This window comes from Palaemon carinicauda, chromosome 37, assembly GCF_036898095.1.
Source record: "Palaemon carinicauda isolate YSFRI2023 chromosome 37, ASM3689809v2, whole genome shotgun sequence".
NCBI classification, from domain to species: Eukaryota; Metazoa; Arthropoda; class Malacostraca; order Decapoda; family Palaemonidae; genus Palaemon; species Palaemon carinicauda.
In genome coordinates this window covers 50,913,310-50,931,059 of record NC_090761.1, presented here as the reverse complement: position 1 = coordinate 50,931,059, position 17,750 = coordinate 50,913,310, and the positions used below count along the sequence as shown (strand labels likewise).

At 38.2% G+C, this 17,750-nt stretch overlaps 1 long non-coding RNA gene across 1 annotated transcript in view; it reads right to left on the bottom strand.

Moving 5' to 3' along the window:
- Window positions 1–70: 70 nt before the first annotated feature.
- The window catches only part of LOC137629660 (uncharacterized), an 88,773-nt gene continuing 71,093 nt past the window's right edge, over window positions 71–17,750 (bottom strand). The window contains exons 3-4 of the long non-coding RNA XR_011041571.1: window positions 5,897–6,061; window positions 71–1,307 (exon numbers count right to left, since the gene is read on the bottom strand). This is a non-coding gene — a long non-coding RNA (uncharacterized lncRNA). The remainder of the gene's footprint in view (window positions 1,308–5,896; window positions 6,062–17,750) is intronic.

The window sequence follows — 17,750 nt, the reverse complement described above, 5'->3', positions numbered from 1 at the left end:
TTCTTTTATCGAGGCAGATTTGCACCGACTCGCAGCGGTGCCCTTTTAGCTCGGAAAAGTTTCCTGATCGCTGATTGGTTAGAATTATCTCGTCCAACCAATCAGCGATCAGGAAACTTTTCCGAGGTAAAAGGGCACCGCTGCGAGTCGGTGCAAATCTGCATCGCTAAAAGAAATTGACTATAGTTACCTAGACCGTGTATCATTCAAGCTAAACTCACAAGTCAGTTTCTTCTCGAACTATATCGAAGGGAACTCCTTCCTCCAAACTCTTGTTCTCTAAATTACACTTCATTTATGATCATATTTAACCCAATGATTTAGTAAAGGTTCGATTTCTTGACGTGCAAGTAAAGGTCCTAAAAGCTGGGGACAAATAAGTGGTATTTTTCTTATCAAATATGCTTTTTTTTTTTTCTTTTTTGAGTCATTATATTACTAGCACCAAGATGCTCGAAAAGTCTCCATGAATATGGCATCTTCATTTTGCTAGGTTGCACATGAATTATTCTTTCACAAAATAGGAAATCATTACCTTCAGATTTTCTTACTAGGCCTATTAGTCTTCATTTGTCTGAGTCAAGGCCAATATAGAGGAGGTCAGGCGGTGAGGAGATTTACAGTGACTCACCTCTCTCAGCGGGCCTCAAATCACCCCCCATGCGCCCACTTGACAGGTGACACCGGGCCTCGTCTGGGCAGATGAGGCCCGCTAATTTGCCTCGGGCATTTCTCTCCGCCTGACCTCCTCTATATTGGCCTTGGTCTGAGTGTTCACCGAGGTCCGAGGATGATGTCGGTTGATAGTCTTCTTGTCTTCTGCATGGACAGCGAAAAATCACTAGAAGAATAATAAGAGCCACATTTACAGAAACGGATATTAATAAACTTAAATACAACCAATTTTCGTCTATCCAGCTTTTAGTCTCCTGGCTTTGATGTGCAGAATTATTAAATATTTCACTTTCCGGCTCAGAAACGAACGTTTGAAGTATCTCTGAAAAATGCTCGTTCTGCATTTTAAACTTCCCTCTAGTGCAGACCAGGACGGCTTTAATGACGACCTGAAGGTACTTATGAGATCGGTGGCTCGCAGCATCATCATCTTTTCCTTCTACAAAGCAGAGGGCCTCTGAGTATGGCAACCAGCCATCATCACACATCTGTAGGCTATCCACCTCTTCTTTCATGTCTTGAAATCTACTTATTTCACTGTAAATGGTTTCGTCAATCGTTCGATTCACCAGACAGCCAGTGTGGATTTCATTGCCCTCCTCACACCTTGGTCGGATTTCTTTACATTTCATCTGGAGAAAAACCAAAAAGAAAAAAAGATAAATAAAAAAAAATAGTCAGTTGCAGGCTCAGCATCTACTGTATGTCTTACTATAAAAAAATCCCCACTCACTCTTTATTTATTCAATATCAGACCTTTCTTGAATTTATGGAATTATAGGTACTTCCCTGTTATTGCCCCTGTTATTACTTTCATGTTATTGGGTTAGGTTAAGTTATGGTAGGGTAGGTTACCTAACCTAACCTAAAAAATAGTATTGAGATTATATCAGAAATAAGTGGTGGGGCAATAACAGGAAACTACCGAATTATAAATTTGGTCTTATGGCATAGCTAGCCTGGGGATGAGAGGTAGTTGGTTGGGGGGGGGGGGGGGGTAAACGCTGAAGTGCAGGCAGGAAAAAACAACCACTACAGCATCAAAAAGTACAGGATGAAAGATGTTAGTGACTATTCTAATCTGAAAGAGGTTAGTGACTATTCAACGCTGAAAGATGTTAGGGACTATTCAAATCTGAAAGAGGTTGGTGGCTATTCAAATCCAAAAGAGGTTGGTGGCTATTCTAAGCTGAAATGGGTTGGTGACTATTCTAAGCTGAAAGAGATTTGTGAGTATTCTAATCTGAAAGAGGTTAGTGACTATTCAAATCTGAAAGAGGTTGGTGGCTATTCTAAGCAGAAAGAGATTTGTGACTATTCAAATCTGAAAGAGGTTGGTGGCTATTCTAAGCAGAAAGAGGTTGGTGGCTTTTCTAGGCTGAACGAGACTTGTGACTATTCTAATCTGAAAGAGGTTAGTGACTATTCAAATCTGAAAGAGGTTAGTGGCTATTCCAAGCTGAAAGAGATTTGTGACTATTCTAATCTGAAAGAGGTTGGTGGCTATTCTAAGCAGAAAGAGGTTGGTGACTATTCTAAGCTGAAAGAGATTTGTGACTATTCTAATCTGAAAGAGGTTAGTGACTATTCAAATCTGAAAGAGGTTAGTGGCTATTCTAAGCTGAAAGAGATTTGTGACTATTCAAATCTGAAAGAGGTTGGTGGCTATTCTAAGCAGAAAGAGATTTGTGACTATTCTAATCTGAAAGAAGTTAGTGACTATTTAAATCTGAAAGAGGTTGGTGGCTATTCTAAGCTGAAAGAGATTTGTGACTATTCAAATCTGAAAGAGGTTGGTGGCTATTCTAAGCAGAAAGAGGTTGGTGACTATTCAAAGCTGAAAGAGATTTGTGACTATTCTAATCTGAAAAAGGTTAGTGACTATTTAAATCTGAAAGAGGTTGGTGGCTATTCTAAGCTGAAAGAGATTTGTGACTATTCAAATCTGAAAGAGGTTGGTGGCTATTCTAAGCAGAAAGAGGTTGGTGACTATTCAAAGCTGAAAGAGATTTGTGACTATTCTAATCTGAAAAAGGTTAGTGACTATTTAAATCTGAAAGAGGTTAGTGACTATTTAAATCTGAAAGAGGTTGGTGGCTATTCTAAGCTGAAAGAGATTTGTGACTATTCTAATCTGAAAAAGGTTAGTGACCATTCTAAGCTGAAAGAGATTTGTGACTATTCTAATCTGAAAGAAGTTAGTGACTATTTAAATCTGAAAGAGGTTGGTGGCTATTCTAAGCTGAACGAGACATGTGACTATTCTAATCTGAAAGAGGTTAGTGACTACTCAAATCTGAAAGAGGTTGGTGGCTATTCTAAGCTGAACGAGACTTGTGACTATTCTAATCTGAAAGAGGTTAGTGACTACTCAAATCTGAAAGAGGTTGGTGGCTATTCTAAGCTGAACGAGACTTGTGACTATTCTAATCTGAAAGAGGTTAGTGACTACTCAAATCTGAAAGAGGTTGGTGGCTATTCTAAGCTGAACGAGATTTGTGACTTTTCTAATCTGAAAGAGGTTAGTGACTATTCAAAGCTGAATGAGATTTGTGACTTTTTTAATCTGAAAGAGGTCAGTGACCATTCTAAGCTGAAAGAGGTTAGTGACCACTCAAATCTGAAAAAGGTTGGTGGCTTTTCTAGGCTGAACGAGATTTGTGACTATTCAAATCTGAAAGAGGTTGGTGGCTTTTCTAGGCTGAACGAGATTTGTGACTATTCAAATCTGAAAGAGGTTGGTGGCTTTTCTAGGCTGAACGAGACTTGTGACTATTCTAATCTGAAAGAGGTTAGTGACTACTCAAATCTGAAAGAGGTTGGTGGCTATTCTAAGCTGAACGAGACTTGTGACTATTCTAATCTGAAAGAGGTTAGTGACTACTCAAATCTGAAAGAGGTTGGTGGCTATTCTAAGCTGAACGAGATTTGTGACTTTTCTAATCTGAAAGAGGTTAGTGACTATTCAAAGCTGAATGAGATTTGTGACTTTTTTAATCTGAAAGAGGTCAGTGACCATTCTAAGCTGAAAGAGGTTAGTGACCACTCAAATCTGAAAGAGGTTGGTGGCTTTTCTAGGCTGAACGAGATTTGTGACTATTCTAATCTGAAAGAGGTTAGTGACTATTCAAAGCTGAAAGAGATTTGTGACTTTTTTAATCTGAAAGAGGTTAAGTGACTATTCAAATCTGAAAGAGTTTGGTGGCTATTCTAATCTGAAAGTAATTGGTGGCTATTCTAAGCTGAAAGAGGTTAGGACTATTAAAATCGGTAAGAGGTTGGTGGCTATTCTAAGCTGAAAGAGATTTGTGACTATTCTAATCTGAAAGAGATTTGTGACTATTCTAATCTGAAAGAGGTTGGTGGCTATTTTAAGCTGAAAGAGATTTTACTATTCTAATCTGAAAGAGGTTATTGACTATTTAAATCTGAAATAGGTTGGTGGCTATTCTAAGCTGACAGAGATTTGTGACTATTCTAATCTGAAAGATGTTAAGTGACTATTCAAATCTGAAAGAAATTGGTGGCTATTCTAAGCTGAAAGAGGTTAGGACTATTGAAATCGGCAAGAGGTTGGTGGCTATTCTAAGCTGAAAGAGGTTAGGACTATTGAAATTGGCAAGAGGTTGGTGGCTATTCTAAGCTGAAAGAGATTTGACTATTCTAATCTGAAAGAGGTTAGTGACTATTCAAATCTGAAATAGGTTGGTGGCTATTCTAAGCTGACAGAGATTTGTGACTATTCTAATCTGAAAGAAGTTGATGGCTATTCTAAGCTGAAAGATGTTAGTGGCTATTGTAAGCTGTAACAGATTGGTGACTATTCTAAGCTGAAAGAGATTTGTGACTATTCTAATCTGTAAGAGATTGTTGGCTATTCTAAGCTGAAAGAGATTTGTGACTATTTTAATCTGAAAGAGGTTGGTGCCTATTCTAAGCTGAAAGAGGTTAGTGGCTATTGTAAGCTGAAAGAAATTGGTGACTATTCTAATCTGTAAGAGGTTGGTGACTATTTTAATCTGAAAGAGGTCAGTAACTAGTCTAATATGAAAGAGATTGTTGGCTATTCTAAGCTGAAAGAGGTTGGTGACTATTCTAAGCTGAAAGAGGTTGGTGGCTATTTTAATCTGAAAGAGGTCAGTAACTAGTCTAATATGAAAGAGATTGTTGGCTATTCTAAGCTGAAAGAGGTTGGTGACTATTCTAAGCTGAAAGAGGTTGGTGGCTATTTTAATCTGAAAGAGGTCAGTAACTAGTCTAATATGAAAGAGATTGTTGGCTATTCTAAGCTGAAAGAGGTTGGTGACTATTCTAAGCTGAAAGAGATTTGTGACTATTTTAATCTGAAAGAGGTTAGTGACTTTTCAAATCTGAAAGAGGTTGGTGGCTATTCTAAGCTGAAAGAGATTTGTGACTATTTTAATCTGAAAGAGGTTAGTGACTTTTCAAATCTGAAAGAGGTTGGTGGCTATTCTAAGCTGAAAGAGATTTGTGACTATTCTAATCTGAAAGAGGTTGGTGGCTATTCTAAGCAGAAAGAGGTTGGTGACTATTCTAAGCTGAAAGAGATTTGTGACTATTCTAATCTGAAAGAGGTTAGTGACTTTTCAAATCTGAAAGAGGTTGGTGGCTATTCTAAGCTGAAAGAGATTTGTGACTATTCTAATCTGAAAGAGGTTAGTGACTTTTCAAATCTGAAAGAGGTTGGTGGCTATTCTAAGCTGAAAGAGATTTGTGACTATTCTAATCTGAAAGAGGTTAGTGACTTTTCAAATCTGAAAGAGGTTGGTGGCTATTCTAAGCTGAAAGAGATTGGATATTTCAAGCTGACAGAGGTTGGTGGCTATTCTAATCTGAAAGAGGTTGGTGACTATTCTAATCTGAAAGAGGCTGGTGACTATTCTAATCTGAAAGAGATTGGTGGTTATTCTAAGCTGACTATTCTAATCTGAAAGAGATTGGTGATTATTCTACGGTTGCCTATTCTGAAGAACCAAATTCTGGTAAGAAGGAATTGAACATCTAACCAAAAAGTGAAGTATGCCTACTGCCACTTGACAAATATTTCCCCTTATACCTCATGAAACATTCGAGACAATGTGTTTCTTGCATTAGTGTTGCAAACCTGGGAGCTTTTGTGAAAATATTTCCATGATTGGTCTCCCAGTTAAACAATTTACGTACAGAGCTGCAGACAATGAGTTTTGGTGAGATACATTACCCCTGATGCGCAAATGACGAGCTTTAAGCAAACAAGCAAGGAAAACATCAGATTCATCTTGTCAAAAGGAAGGAAGATCCATTATCTTGTTTTTTGGCCTCCTGATCCTTAGACATCAATACGTATTAAGAGTTCTTTAAGAGTTCTCAGCTTCTTTGCTTTGGTCTGCAAATAAAAAAGAAGAATGTGTAAACAAAGGTATACCTTATCAACAATAATGATGATCATCATATTAGAATTTAACTTATGATAATGTTTCTCTATTTTACCAACGCACTGAAAATCATTTATTTCAAAATCTGATATGGACAAGCTCATGAAGGTTTTCCTTGTCCTAAAAAACTGTGCATGCGATTATACAAGCATGATAAATAACTGAAATAAAAAAAAAAACATTTTTTCAGTATTTAGTTGAATTCAGAAAGAGCATACAGAAATGGAGATATGGAGGATACAGTATACTGAATATTAGTGATGTTACTAGCTGTATTCAGCAAAGACTGTATGCAAGAAAGCTCTGGGGATGTAAATGTACTGGCGATGATATTGTACTGTGTTTCATACACTGTAATGCTATTGCTTTTTGTAATGTTAGTACCTTTATTCAACAACATAACGAGCTTCTATAAAAAACAGTTGAGGGCAACAATGGCACACATATTCCAACAATGTGAAACATGCAATGACAAGCTTAAATAGGGTTTTCTATTATCAGAGCGGGAGAGAGCGAGAGATAAAAAAGAAAAAAAAAACAATAGCAATGCAGTGTATGAGCGTGTATGTAACACGTGAGGTACAATATCTTGTATGGGGATCTTTAACTTCAAGGTATCCAGGGCTCATATGGTTATCGTAGGAAAGTTTGATACTAAACGTTTTTCCCCTGCTGAGGAATGATGAGATGATGGAAACAAAATAATGTGGTCTGCCAGTTTAGATGCCAAGTCCAGTGCTCAGTTTTGTTCAGTGCTGACAATTATGTAATTTCTCGTGGTACCCACAGCTTAAACAGATATACTATAGTCCATTTCTTTTAGCGAGGCAGATTTGCACCGACTCGCAGCGGTGCCCTTTTACCTCGGAAAAGTTTGCTGATCGCTGATTGATCTTGTCCAACCAATCAGCGATCAGGAAACATTTCCGAGCTAAAAGGGCACCGCCGCGAGTCGGTGCAAATATGCATCGCTAAAAGAAATGGACTATAGTAGAGTTTGCTAGTGGGTGTTCTTTTATGGTTGGTTGGGGGTGTTTATATCCATCGACTATCTCCTTTCTTTAGTTATCAATTTTGCAATTAGAATTACCTTCTGACCCTGACAGGAAGATCAGTACCAGCCTTATAGTATAAGAATCAGAAAACATTCGGCCCCATGATCACAAATAATCTAACTCCACGTTTACAACTGGCAATAAAAATAGACAAAAGTAAAACATGGTCTACCAGTTTGCATATCATGTCTAAACATGACACTAACTTGGTTATAATGCGTCGGTAAAGCACGTGTTTCATACATGCTCGTACACTGTAGTAACGTTTTTTATTTCTTTATCTTATCACCCGCTCTTCCTTGTACTCTTAATGGACCAACATGCGTTATTATGTTAGCTCATACTTTATCATGTTTGAATTTTTGTGACGTTCTTGCTTGCAAGTCCCTGTATATAAACTCACAATTCGTTGAAATAAGGTTAGTTGGATTCACGTTGCGTCCTCGCCTCTCAGTTATCATCTAACTGGCGCCTCGCACGTTAGGACCAATTTACAATGCCTCATAGATGTCATCTTAGGGAACCTCCCCTTCTGTGATAAGAGGAACACATCCGTCACCTACACATCGTGCTCGACCGTTAACAACAGAACGGCTTTAGCTATGCTAAGAAGGTCTTCTAGGAAGACACTCCAAAATCAAACCATTGTTCTCTAGTCTTGGGTAGTGTCATAGCCTCTGTACGTACCATGGTCTTCCACTGTCTTGGGTTAGAGTTCTCTTGCTTGAGGATACACTCAGGCACACTGTTCTATCTAGTTTCTCTTCCTCTTGTTTTGTTGAAGTTTTTTATGGTTTATTTAGGAAATATTTATTTTAATGTTGTTACTATTCTTAAAATACTTTATTATTCCTTATTTCCTTTCCTCACTGGGCTATTTTCCCTGTTGGGGCCCCCGGGCTTATAGCATTCTGCTTTTCCATCTAGGGTTGTAGCTTAGCATTTGATAATAATAATAATAATAACAATAATAATAACAATAGTCCTGTACGACAAGTATACCTTTGGCACCAACGAAGTATCGTTCCTGGGGCACCGCATCTCCCACTAATAATGCCATTATCACCAACACGCACTGGTCAGCGTGGCTTGCTTGCTTGCTTGCTTGCTTGTTAGATGATTTACCTGACGTAAAACACAGGTGTGGTGGTGAAAATGGCCAAACCCCAAACATGGCTAAGGAACATGTCTGAGGCCCGTGTCTTTCAGTGAACTAGAAACGGCTGCATTTGTTGTTTTATGTTGGAAAAAACCAGCTTCATCTGAACCAGTGGTTCCCAACCTTTTTTCAGTCATTTCCCCCCTGCACCCAGTTCAACCATCCAGATTTCCCCCTTCATGCCCCGCCCAGCCCTCATGCCCACTCGCCTGCCTCAGAAATGGGCATGATATTCCAATTCTCCCCTTGAATATCATGTCAGTGAGAAATGATATGATCATATCACAATTGAATGGCTAACAACAAATTGCCGCACGTACTATGTGAACGTTTTCCGCTTGTTTTAGTTAGTAGGTAGTGTAATTATTTCCCCCCTGGAAGCTTCAGATTTCCCCCCAGGGGGAAATTTCCCCCAGGTTGGGAACCACTGATCTAAACCAACTAACCATCATCAGAATTCAGTACAACTTCAACTTTCATTGTGGTAATGCTGTGTTGAAATGCAGCGAAATATAAATAAAATTATTGTAAATTTCTACGCTTGCACAATTATTCAAGAAATTTCTTTAATAAATGGAAAATATCACTGACTGTGTTGCTGTTCTTGTTAAATGAGCATAAGTTAAACAATTCGTTAAGTTTCCCTTACAGGAAAGAGAATTGACAAAAAGAGATAACCTTTATTATAAATCGAATTCTGCTTTAGCAATAGATTCCTAATCTGTCAATTCTGAGTTTTTTTTTTTTTTTTTTTTTTAAATCTTTCGTTGATGGAGCTTGGCAATCATCTCTGGCACCATCTTTTAATGGACTAATTGAAATGTTTTCTAGAAATGATAACACTTTTTGACCTTCGCAAACTGTGACCAAGTTGTGGAAAGATTTTCCTAATTAGGTAGTTGAATAGGTTGGACTGCAAAAGTCCAAACTTGCAGATAGTGTTTTGATGTTGAACAGGCTGACATAAGTCTCTTTTTATAGTTTATATATGAAAGATCTGTTTCAATGTTGTTACTTTGTTCTTAATTTTTTTTTCATTGTTCATTACTTCAAATATAGTTTTTTATTTCCTTTCCTCACAGGGCTATTTTTCCCTGTTGGAACTCTTGGGCTTGTAGCATCCTGCTTTTCCTACTAGCTAATAATAATAATAATAATAATAATAATAATAATAATGATAATACATACATACATATACCAAAGGCACTTCCCCCAATTTTGGGGGGTAGCCGACATCAACAAGAAACAAAACAAAAAAGGGGACCTCTACTCTCTACGTTCCTCCAGCCTAACCAGGGACTCAGCCGAGTTCAGCTGGTACTGCTAGGGTGCCACAGCCCAACCTCCCACATTTCCACCACAGATGAAGCTTCATACTGCTGAGTCCCCTACTGCTGCTACCTCCGCGGTCATCTAAGGCACCGGAGGAAGCAGCAGGGTCTACCGGAACTGCGTCACAATCGCTCGCCATTCATTCCTATTTCTAGCACGCTCTCTTGCCTCTCTCACATCTATCCTCTTATCACCCAGAGCTTTCTTCACACCATCCATCCACCCAAACCTTGGCCTTCCTCTTGTACTTCTCCCATCAACTCTTGAATTCATCACCTTCTTTTAGCAGACAGCCATTTTCCATTCTCTCAACATGGCCAAACTACCTCAACACATTCATATCCACTCTAGCCGCTAACTCATTTCTTACACCCGTTCTCACCCTCACCACTTCGTTCCTAACCCTATCTACTCGAGATACACCAGCCATACTCCTCAGACACTTCATCTCAAACACATTCAATTTCTGTCTCTCCATCACTTTCATTCCCCACAACTCCGATCCATACATCACAGTTGGTACAATCACTTTCTCATATAGAACTCTCTTTACATTCATGCCCAACCCTCTATTTTTTACTACTCCCTTAACTGCCCCCAACACTTTGCAACCTTCATTGACTCTCTGATGTACATCTGCTTCCACTCCACCATTTGCTGCAACAACAGACCCCAAGTACTTAAACTGATCCACCTCCTCAAGTAACTCTCCATTCAACATGACATTCAACCTTGCACCACCTTCCCTTCTCGTACATCTCATAACCTTACTCTTACCCACATTAACTCTCAACTTCCTTCTCTCACACACCCTTCCAAATTCTGTCACTAGTCGGTCAAGCTTCTCTTCTGTGTCTGCTACCAGTACAGTATCATCCGCAAACAACAACTGATTTACCTCCCATTCATGATCATTCTCGTCTACCAGTTTTAATCCTCGTCCAAGCACTCGAGCATTCACCTCTCTCACCACTCCATCAACATACAAGTTAAACAACCACGGCGACATCACACATCCCTGTCTCAGCCCCACTCTCACCGGAAACCAATCGCTCACTTCATTTCCTATTCTAACACATGCTTTACTACCTTTGTAGAAACTTTTCACTGCTTGCAACAACCTTCCACCAACTCCATATAACCTCATCACATTCCACATTGCTTCCCTATCAACTCTATCATATGCTTTCTCCAGATCCATAAACGCAACATACACCTCCTTACCTTTTGCTAAATATTTTTCGCATATCTGCCTAACTGTAAAAATCTGATTCATACAACCCCTACCTCTTCTAAAACCACCCTGTACTTCCAAGATTGCATTCTCTGTTTTATCCTTAATCCTATTAATCAGTACTCTACCATACACTTTTCCAACTACACTCAACAAACTAATACCTCTTGAATTACAACACTCATGTACATCTCCCTTACCCTTATATAGTGGTACAATACATGCACAGACCCAATCTACTGGTACCATTGACAACACAAAACACACATTAAACAATCTCACCAACTATTCAAGTACAGTCCCACCCCCTTCCTTCAACATCTCAGCTTTCACACCATCCATACCAGATGCTTTTCCTACTCTCGTTTCATCTAGTGCTCTCCTCACTTCCTCTATTGTAATCTCTCTCTCATTCTCATCTCCCATCACTGGCACCTCAACACCTGGAACAGCAATTATATCTGCCTCCCTATCATCCTCAACATTCAGCAAACTTTCAAAATATTCCGCCCACCTTTTCCTTGCCTCCTCTCCTTTTAACAACCTTCCATTTCCATCTTTCACTGTCTCTTCAATTCTTGCGCTGGCCTTTCTTACTCTCTTCACTTCTTTCCAAAACTTCTTCTTATTCTCTTCATATGACTGACCCAGTCCCTGACCCCACCTCAGGTCAGCTGCCCTCTTTGCCTCACGTACCTTGCGCTTTACTTCTACCTTTTTCTCTCTATATTTTTCATACTCCTCTATATTATTACTCTGCAGCCATTCTTCAAAAGCCCTCTTTTTCTCTTCCACTTTTACCTTCACTCCTTCATTCCACCATTCACTGCCCTTCCTCATGCTGCCTCCAACAACCTTCTTGCCACATACATCACTTGCAATCCCAACAAAATTTTCTTTTGCTAACTTCCACTCCTCCTCTAAATTACCAGTTTCTCTTACTCTCACCTCGTCATATGCCATTTTCAACCTTTCCTGATATTTACTTTTTACCCCCGGTTTTATTAGCTCTTCAACCCTCACTAGCTCCCTTTTACATCCACCTACTCTATTCCCCCACTCTTTTGCTACTACTAATTTTCCTTCCACCAAAAAATGATCAGACATACCGTTAGCCATACCCCTAAACACGTGCACGTCTTTCAATCTTCCAAACATTCTTTTAGTTATCAACACATAATCCATTAATGCCCTTTCTACTACTCTTCCATTTGCCACTCTTACCCATGTATACTTATTTTTATCTTTCTTTTTAAAAAAGCTAGCACTTATTACCATCTCTTGTTCAACACACATATCTACCAGTCTCTCACCACTCTCATTTTCACCTGGTACGCCATACTTCCCAATGACACCTTCTACCTCTCCAGCGCCCACTCTAGCATTTAAGTCACCCATAACAACTACATAATTCCTTCTACCCAGTCCTTCTACACACCTAGTTAATTCATTCCAGAACTCATTCCGCTCTTCTTCACTTTTCTCACTACCTGGCCCATACGCACTGACAAACGCCCAACATTCCCTACCCAACCTAACCCTTACCCACATTAACCTAGATGATATCTCCTTCCATTCCACTACTTTACCTGTCATCCATTCACTCAGCAATAAAGCCACACCCTCTCTCGCTCTTCCCCTTTCAATCCCAGACACTCTACCAGACATTTCACCAAACATCACTTCACCCTTTCCTTTCATCTTTGTCTCACACAAGGCCAATACATCCATCCTTCTACTTCTAAACATACTTCCAATCTCACATCTTTTACTCTCTATCGTACTACATCCACGCACATTCAGACACCCCAAAACTAGAGTGCGGGGAGCAGTCACTCTCCCCCCAGCACCATCTCTTTGTTGCTGTCTCATAGGATTTTTTTTACAGGAGAGGGGGTTCCCAGCCCCCTCGTCCCGTCCCTTTTAGTCGCCTCTTACGACACGCAGAGATAACGTTGGCGCTATTCTAATTGTTTTATGCCCCCGCGGCCACAGGGGGCATAATAATAATAATAATAACTGTTCTATCAAGAGGTTCAATAACAACTACTTTATTGAACAGAGAACAAGAATCTCACTTCGTGTTCTGTTTTGCTTAATCAATATTTCTACGCTAAAAATTAGTTTATATAATTTATGCATATATTTCCACACTGGTTTGTTTCCCATATTGGAATCATTGGGCTTGTAGTACTGGGCTTTTGTAACTTGTTTGATAAGAATAAAAACAATAACACTGCGATATATTATACCAACTTCGTAACCTTCGAGTAATGTTCTTTCCTTTTTAATAGTCATTGTCTTACTTCGAAATATATCAAATAAATTTTTTTTTTTGTGACTCCCGAGGAGTGCCCGGAAGGTGATCCACATCCGGACTCTTGCATACGTTTTGATTGATTAAAGGAAAACATGTAAAATAACACTTGAAAGCTTCTAGAACCTCAATTGATTCATTTTTGAGCAGCGTAGGAGAAACCAGTACATCTCACCGAATGCCGTTACGAGAGAGAGAGAGAGAGAGAGAGAGAGAGAGAGAGAGAGAGAGAGAGAGAGAGAGAGAGAGAGAGTTCTGACCTCCGACGAAAGTTAATGGAGTCACCCATGGCCTACGGTTTCTCTGTGGTGGAAATTTCGTCAACATCCGTCGAGTAGTTATGACGTCATCCTGTCCCCAGACAGACAAATAAATAAATAAATCGACTCGATTTTATAACCTCCTTGGCGGAGGTATTAATCACTATCAATGTATCAATATGTGACGTACTTACGGAAAAGAATGCAGACAAGTCACCATCACAATAATTATCCACTTTATACACAGTCACTGATAGCCAAGCTTCAACTGAGAACCAAACGCTAAGTTTAAATGACCCCTTTTTTAAACTCACTTAAGATATCACACTGTCTTATCAGCTGATAATGATGAAATGATTATCAGGAGATATCATCGATTTCTATCTTATTGATGTCTGGTATGCAGAGAAATAAAGGTTGTTTTTGCACAAAGTATTTTTTAGAAATATTCTAGTCAGGCATGTTCATGAAATGTTAAATCAACAGTAATATCTTAGGCATAGTCATAATTTTATATGTAAAATCAATACCCATATAATCTGAATATCTTGAGTCTCTGTGGAAAAGGTATCTTGGTATGTCAATTGTCTAGAAAAATTATGCAGTGTCATCAATATGGGAAACGTCTCTGCCTAGCGATCTCCTGGACTGGGGTTCGAGGAGGGTTCAAGCTCGGTGGTTTCTGTAACCTCACCATCTTTGAGTCCTCTGTAGCCAGTGACCACTGCCTGGCCAGTCTGGTCCTATCTTTGGTGGAGAAGGGGGCTTGGAGTCAGCCTCTAGGACATAGTCACTGTCTCTTGCCTCTCCCGTTCATGAACGACCTGATTCAAACCTTTAATTGAAATGTTTAAACCAGGCAAATGAAATTCACAAAGGTTGCGATGGAATTACTGTCAGTTACAAGGTTTAAATTATTCTTTAGAATACCTTGGTTATAGACAACTTAGAGTTTGGCTGTAGGGAGCTGACACTTGCCTAGTATTAGCAGCGCTGGCACGTTTTCCATATAGCCTGCGTGGCAAAGGCATTTTCATTATAGTATCCCTCTTTCCATAGATAACAATGAATAGACAAAGATATGGCAACAACTATAATCTCCAAGTCTCCGGTTTTTTGTACATAAGGTGGGCTTTGCTAATGGACGGAAAAAGAGACCAAAGACCATAGTTACTGAGAATATATTTGTACTAGAAAAATCAAGATTTCATGATAATGACGATGTTGTGGTGGCAACTGGTACGAACAATATACCTAGACCGTGGATACTGATTTCAAATGAACTGGCGAGCAACCGCAAGATGGAAGCGAATTAAAAAAAAATAGGAGGAAATAGGATCTTGAGAGACACAAATAGATATAGATGACGAAAGTCGCGTCTTTTCATATATAATAATAGCCCTTCTCATTAACACCGCCATACTTACTGTACTACATTATCCGGCAAAGAATTTCCCGCGCAAACCCTTTGAGATTCAAAGATAATCAGAAAACGTCAAGCCATGTCGTGAAACTTGTTCCGCTGGGACTAGATTTCATCGTATGTCTATTGGACACTCGCCCATGTTGCTAATGTGGCCATGGGTTATTTATAGCTCGTGGACTTTTTCCTTTGATTTACTCTTATTTCTTTGGGCAGTTTTGTTAAAGAATAATCGTATCATAATTACTGATTGGGCGGGAATGTTTTCCCTAAAATGACCGGGCGGAGCACACACACACACACACACACACACACACACACACACACACACACACATATATATATATATATATATATATATATATATATATATATATATATATATATATATGTTTGTGTGTTACCGTAAATACTGTATACAAAATCCGTTATTATGTAAATTCCTACTAAATATGCATACTAAGTTAACATGCATACTTACTGAAATATTCCCAAAACCTCGGTAACTTTGCAAAAGAACGGCTATGAACGTGGTTATTGTGCAAATTAAACACCCTAGAAAATTTGCATAAATACTAAAATTTAGTAATCTTGCAAAATACTATAAGTTTTGGATAAATGTTGACTTGGGCTAAAAGAAACAAAAAGGCTACTTTTCTCATTTCTTCCATAAGGAATGATTTTTTACATTATCATTATTATTATGATTATTATTACCAGCCAAGCTACAACCCTAGTTGGAAAAGCAAGATGCTATAAGCCCAAGGGCTTCAACAGGGAAAAATAGCCCAGTGAGGAAAGGAAATAAAGAAACAAATAGATGAGAATAAATTAACAATAAATCATTTCTAATATTGAGATAGAGAGGTAAGACTAGTCTTGATATGATAGAAAAACATTTCATCAGGAAACTATTCCTTTAAAAGCGTCAAGTAAACATGGCAACTTTTTTAAATGGCAAACTATTTTAGCGACAAAGTAAAACTGCTTAAAATCTTATAACTCTTCACGTGGCATTGAAAATTCATATTGTTTGATAAGATCAGCTTCAACACCACGGATTTCCTATCACTTGGTTCGAGTCGTGGTATAGCAATGAAACAATATCCAACAGATTTAGTAGATTTGAGAACAAAGCCCTCAGAAGAATATTGGGAGTTAAATGGCAGGATAGAATTAGAAAGGAAACTATAAGAGAGATTACTCGAATGCTATATGTGGATGAGATCATGATGAGGGGTAGATAGAGATGGTTTGGACATGCTCTTAGCACTTCCCAAGGGAGATTAGTTCACCAAACTTTCAACTGAACTCCACAAGGCACTAGAAAAGTTGGAAGGCCCATGCCTTCATGCCTGAGGACTATGAACCAGAAGTAGGAAATGACTAATGGAGAAGTATTGATTTAAAAGCTCAAGATAGAGATAGTTGGCGAAATCTAACCGAAGCCCTTTGCGTCAATAGGCGAAGGAGGAGATGATGTTTTTTATAGCTAGGATTCCTCGCAGAATTGCATCAAGCCACATGTTTTGCTTGCCTTTTTTTTTCTTCCATTGCTTCAAACAACGAGTACTTGCCTCGACCTAAGGAAAGATATCACTTATTGTTATAATGCTGTTGCCATCTAAATGTTTAGAGCTATGGCGTCAACTATTATTGACTCCGAGTCGATAACAGTCAATTTACATAACAATCACGTTTATAAACGTAACTATGCAAAATTACTTAGATTTTAGGAATTATGGATATTTACTGGAAATTGTCAGTGATTATGCATATTAACTCAAGTATCCGTTGGTATGCAAATTTACTGGGAATTATGCATAATTACAGATTTCGTATGTTTACAGTAATACTTACATGCACACATACACGCACGCACACACAAACATATAAATAATACAAACCCCCCTTATATATATATATATATATATATATATATATATATATATATATATATATATATATATATATATATATATATATATATATATCGAAATGGTTGGGATTCATTAACAAACGTAAACTTACTGGAATTGCAAATAAAGATAACTACTATCGTGAATGGACCAATTACCTTTTACATAAAGAATAAGTCAAGTACGGAGGCAGATAGATGAATAACTAGATTTATAGATAGATAAATAAATATGCAAATAAAAAACTTCACTGAATTGTTAGGAATATATTAGCTAACGAAACTATTGCGTCATTTCCGGCAACACTGAATAGGGTTTTATATTTTTGCAACTCACGGGGTTGTCATACCAACGATTACATTCATTCCCAAATTTTCTCATATGTAGAAATGCCATACAATTTCTATATTGCATTAAATATAGAGTTTAGTTACTTTTATATCCGAAGAATAAAGTAAACACCGTTGGGCCTTCCTATAAACCCAACCAATTTAATTAAACTCTTAACAAGTAAACGCGAAGAAAACGCCGCTTGCATCTGGCGAATAGCATCGAAAGTCCGTGAAATAAGACAACATTGTTTACGCTTTACCGATACTGATTTCACGCAAGGTTAAGTCCCAAATCGCCGAGTGGGCGTTGGGTATAATAAAAGAGATGCATGCAGATTAAGAAAAGATTTATTTATAGAGTAACTTCTATAGTCTCATAATGAGATTATTTTGTTAACATTTAACAGCAAACAGTTTTCAAGAATTCAAGTTGTTGATTTGAATCATGGCATCTTTGTGTAGCAATCTTTCTTTTGGTTCGATCAAGTGTAAACGAAATTTAATTGTTTTTTAATGAATCTGGTAAATTAGAAATAATCATATCTTTACTTATAAATGTATGTATAAATCTAACGTTAATATATATATATATATATATATATATATATA